Source organism: Brassica napus, unplaced genomic scaffold (assembly GCF_020379485.1).
Source record: "Brassica napus cultivar Da-Ae unplaced genomic scaffold, Da-Ae ScsIHWf_476;HRSCAF=728, whole genome shotgun sequence".
NCBI lineage: Eukaryota > Viridiplantae > Streptophyta > Magnoliopsida > Brassicales > Brassicaceae > Brassica > Brassica napus.
The window spans coordinates 7,115-12,813 of NW_026016550.1; the positions used below are offsets into that span (position 1 = coordinate 7,115).

General features: G+C 43.9%; 1 non-coding gene across 1 annotated transcript; it reads left to right on the forward strand.

Annotated features, from left to right (window-relative positions):
• Positions 1–715: 715 nt before the first annotated feature.
• Positions 716–822, forward strand: LOC125604154. The gene has a single exon (XR_007336003.1). It is a non-coding gene; the product is annotated as a small nucleolar RNA R71 (small nucleolar RNA).
• Positions 823–5,699: the final 4,877 nt, after the last annotated feature.

The window sequence follows — 5,699 nt, forward strand, 5'->3', positions numbered from 1 at the left end:
GGTTGAAAGTTCCGGCTGATGATCCTCTTGTCGTGGTAAGCTTTAGTTCGCTCTTTGTAGATCTTAGAGCTTTCATAGGCTAGATGCCTAATTTCCTCCAGCTCGTGAATCTGCATGGATCGTCTCTCTGCTGCTGGTTTGATGTCGAAGTTGAGTAGTTTCACAGCCCAGGCTGCCTTATATTCCAATTCGACCGGCAAGTGACAAGCTTTACCGTATACCAGATTGTAAGGAGTAGTCCCAATAGGTGTTTTGTAGGCTGTTCTGTAGGCCCAGAGAGCGTTGTCTAGCTTGAGCGACCAATCCTTACGGCTTGTGCTGACTGTTTTCTGCAAGATGGTCTTGATCTCTCTGTTGGAAACTTCGACTTGCCCACTAGTTTGAGGGTGATATGGCGTGGCTACCTTGTGTTGCACGCCGTTCTTCTTCAGTAGACCAGCGAAGATCTTGTTGATGAAGTGACTACCCCCATCACTAATGACCACGCGGGGTACTCCAAATCTTGGGAATATTATGGTTTTAAACATCTTAATTACCACTTTTGCGTCATTTGTGGGACTGGCTATTGCTTCCACCCACTTAGAAACGTAGTCAACAGCTACTAAGATGTACTCGTTCTTGAGTCATGAAATCTCCATTGCTCGCTGCATTCAGAGCATTGCGGAACTCCCATTCCACTCCATCGTAGAAGATTCCTAGAACATGGTCATCGTCGAACCCGTGATGAGGACACTCTCTGAGGGTATCATTGAATCGTTCCCAATCTTCGTTAAAAGGTTCATCGGCGAGCTGCTTGAAGGAGGAGATCTTGTTCCTCAAAGCAGCTGTTTTGGCTTTCGTGTAGAAATGTCCCAAGAAAGCTGATCTAACCTGCTCCCACGAAGTTGGGAACCTGTAGGTAACTGCTTGAGCCATCGTGAAGCTTTGTCCGCTAGAGAGAATGGAAACAGCATGCATTTGATGTAGTCGGGTGGGACGCCGTTTGCACGAGTGAAGCTACATATCTCCTCGAAAGCTTCAATGTGTTCCATTGGTATCTCAGCTGGCAGTCCATGGAACATCTTTCTCTGGACATGATTGATCATGCCGGTTTTTATCTCAAAGTCTGCTCTTTGGCATGGTGGTGGAGCGATAGCAGAGCGTGTAGCAGGGATGTTACGCGGTAAGTTCCTCTCACCGATTGGGACAGGTTGTTCTTGCTGCGCAGCCAGTTGCTGTGCGGTGAGTGTTTGCTGTAACTCTTGCATCTGTTGCATCTGCTGTTGCATCTGTTGCATAGACGCGGCCATTTGATCCGGAGTGCCGAAATCGCCCATTGCTGCAGTGATTGATCTTTGTTGATGGTTTGTTCTTTCTAAGCTTGCGAGTTCCTGGTTTGTAAGCTAAACTAAATCCCCCTGTGTATTGCTCTGAGTATGTCTACCGGTCATGCACTTGGGTCTTTAACTGCAAAAGGAGTTTAAACAAATTAGAAGTTTTAGGCTAAATTTTTAACCGAAAAATAGAGGTAAAAAGCTGGTCCCCGTCGCAATGGCGCCAAAACTTGATACACTAAAATTGGATCTTTGTCTACTGTCAAGTTAACAGTGTAGTTGTAATATGTTTAGATTCAATTCCATAGGACCAGTTTACACTTTATCTCTATGGGATCAGAATTAAGCTAAAACGAAGTGGGGATTTAAAAGATGTAAATAACGTAAAGAACAAGTAACTAGATTAGGTTGTTTTCGAATTGGTTTAAAGCGCCAGTCTAGGGTTTCTTCTTCAAGTAAGGAGCTCGTAAGCCAAGCTATTATTCAAGTTCAATTAATCAGCAAGCCTAAACTCGGATCACTCATGTAGAATCGATCCACTCTTGTGGTATCGATTTCTTTGCAAGTCGGTCTTGATACCTAAACTCTCGTTTGGACCAAGACGCGCGAGCAAGCCTTAGAGATCAAGTCCGATAGGTTCACAATGCACTCTAATATCTACTCTCGCTGACTAGGGATGCAAAGATCATTCAAATCATTTCAAGTTATCAATCAACGGCTAGCTAAATTGATTAACCCTAGTTCATGCACTAAGTGATCAGTTTGATGCAAGCAATAAGAACATATATGAATGTAGACAATCTTTAGATAACTTATTTAAACTTAGCTAACGATTCCAAACCCTAAGAACCCCTAAACTAATTGGGTGACTACTCAGACATTACACAAGAACAGAGAACCATGATTTCTGAATAATACTGCATAATAATAAATCAAGGTAACAAGAGGGTTCAGGATGATCTTCTCTATGAGATAGATGGAGCTGTCTCCCTTACAATAGCAAATCGCCAAATTCAAAGCTCTTTAAGTCTTTCTTGCGTAAAAACTAAGGTAGGTCTAAAGTAATAAATAGGAAACTATATATATAGGAACCACAGGCGGCTAAAGGAAAGAAATAGGAAATCTAGGGCAAATCCCGAAATAATTGGAAACTTCCTTTTTATTCTCCGTCGCTGGAACATGCACTCAGGCTGCTCCGCATGGCTGTTCCACGTAAAAGACCCCAAATCATACTTTTCTCTCTTCTTTTCCTCTAGTTGTCCATTTCCCATCCAATGCAATTCCAGACCTGTTATGACTCGAGAAGGACTAAACAGACTCGATAAAACATTGAAAACTATTAGTAAATCATACATATAATGTGCCAAAAACACAATATATCAATGGTTGATTGATATGACACTCATAAAGAGTGTTTTGATTTATTATGGTTTAATGGTTTATTGCTTATTCGGTCATGCTTTATGATCTTGAATATTTATTGTTAAACTACCCGTCTTGCCTGTGTTTGGGGTGGGGTTTAGAATGACGGGTTGTTGTATATGCTAGATAGGGAACCCTGGCTCACTGAGTGAAACTAGTTCACTCACTCCTCACATCCTTTTGCAGGTGACCAGTAGAAAGGACCATAGCGCTCGCGGAACTGTAGGAGCTGGTGTAGATTGGACATCTTTTGCTAAAGACTCGTTTTCAAGATATATAAATGTATGTTTTACTTTCGACTGCGTCCATGGACCATATGTATAATATTTTGGGCTTGTCAACTTCATGTTTTATGGACTAAAGTGTGTTTTATATTCGTGACGTGTTGAATGGATATTCTGGGTTACAGAATTATGTTTGTGACTTGGAAAGTCTATTCTCAACCCGTCGTAATACTTTCGGACTTGGCAGAGGAAGGTCGTTCTGGGATGTTCTTGTTTGATTGTTGCCCGTCTGACTGACAGATGTCTAAAACAGTTCGGGGGTGTTACAATCCAGCTTTTCCTTCACCTCATCCATCTTATCATTCCCAGGGATGGTGGCATACTTTTTCCTCTCAAAATCAGTGTTCTTGGTGTTGTTTCTAGATGCTAGGTTTTCAATGACCTTTACTGCCTCCTATGGATTCCATGTGTTGAAGTTTCCATTGCTGGAAGCATCAAGAGCCATCTGGTACTGCACCGCGATGCCTCTGTAAAAAGTAATGAGCAGTTGTACTTCATTGAATCCATGGTGTGGATAGTCTCTCTGATAAGACTTGAATCTGATCCAAGAGCCTCTAAAGCCAATGCGAAGCTTTTCCAGCAAGGGAGAACTTGAAGAGCTTGCATAGGAGATAATCCTCAGGGACTCCCTTAACTTTAATAGCAGATATCAGATCCTCGAACTTCTCCAGATGGTCCACAGGATGCTCGTGAAATAATCCATGGTAGGGTATCTGTCCCACGAGTGTGTAGTACTGCGCCTTCAACTCGAACTCCCTCTGACCAGTGGGAGGATAAATGGCTGATCTGTTGGTGTAGAACTGATATGGACGGTTGTAGTCAGCCAACGTCTTGGGTCGCGCAGCCTCATCTACAGGTAGGGTAGTTCCTGTAGCAATAGCGTCAGACACAGGGATTGCTGCCCCCTGAGCATTTATCCTCTGACCTGCTGCATTACGCAGATGACCTTCCTGGTCATGCAGGTCTCCTCTTTCATCTCGAACATGTATCAAAGTCGTAACCATGTCTCGCAGATCAGTATCGGTCGGTGTCCGGACTGGAGTATCGATAGAAGTCGGATGGACGATGTCGGTCGATTGAAGATGAGTGTCTTCGGTCGATGGTGGGGAGCGAGTATCGTTCGACGGGACTAGTGTCTGGGTCGACGGTGGTTGAACGAAATCTCGCGACGAACATGTGTTGGTTTCGATCGATGAGGATCACGCTTCTTTGCGGATTGAACGCTCCAAACTTGCAGGATCTGGTAAGAATTGTAGTTGGGTTTCCTTGTTGCTTCTAGTACTGCTGGGCCTTGGTGATCAAGCCATGTTAAACCGAGTCCACCACTTTCCGGACCACAACCGGCTTAGTGGTACCATTTGAGGAAGCAATGACCTGCAAACTACTACTAGAACCACCACGAGGTTCTCACACAACAGTACCAACACGAGGTACACACTATAACAACATATAATAATCACACAATCACAATAATCCGGATGCTTAGACTAGTCTTGCTATCCACTTAGCCCAGACATCGTCTCAAGCCTCGGATCCACAAACTCACACCTAGACCGGTCTGGCTATCCTAGCTAGGAAGCCGTCTCCGATGTCAGGAACCTGCATTAAAAATTCGTTAACAAAAAATTAACTGTGACTCACAATGATTAAGCGATGTGGCTCGACTCTTTGATTCTGGATGTTGACCAAACCCCTTTTATCCCCTCCAAATCTTCGTCTTGGTACCGTGATATTAAATCCCAAAACCCAACCATAATGTATTGAATGAACTGGTCTGGACTGATCAGAACTCGGAAATAACCTTCTTTCTCTTCTGGATAGTCTTTCGGAACTTCCGGACAGTTTATCGGTTTTCGAAAAATGTCTATACTTCTAAAGCACCTCACTTCTTTCTCTCTCTCTCTCTCTAAGCCACGTTTTAGAATGTCCTTGGTGTGTCTGAATGAGTAAAAATGAACCAGGGTAGCTAGGTATATATAGAAGTTGCCGGCCAATAAGAATGAGCCACTCGATCGCATGTGTGTCATCCTGCATGCTTTCGGTCGCATGCGTGGCGACACATGGGCATCCACATGCCATGTTGTATGCTCTCTAGCCATGACAGAAGACACCTCCACGTACACTTGCCCTTCAGCATGTCTGGTGTTCATGCATTGCGACACACGGGCCTCTGCATGCCGGTTCGCATGCGCAGATCGCAGGTATTGCGACATGTAGTGCTTCTGTGTGTCAAGCTGCATGGAACTGCTTCATGCACGTCTACACCTCCTTCTTGTGTTGACACTCAGCAGGTTAAATGGTTGACACCACGTCCTGATCCCTTAAATCAAGCCACCTCGAGCTTCTTGATCGATTTGCCCGATTTCGGCCCTTCTGGTGAATTTTCGTCCCGCGATCAATCCCGAATATTTTTCCGCTCCCGTTCTGATGAGCTAACTATTTTTAATAGAATCCTGACTAACCTTAACCTTTAGGATAAAAATTTCCCGACCCTTTGGCTTCCCCGAGAAATTCCGTAAAACCAAAATTATGGTTTTTTTTTTAAGACGGGGTATTACATTCTCCTCCCCTTATTTGAATTCATCCCCGAATTCTCTAAGGATCCGGTGATCCCCCTTCTTCCATCACTACATCTTCGTGGAAGAACTCTGGATGCAACAATTTGAATCTTGATTCATCC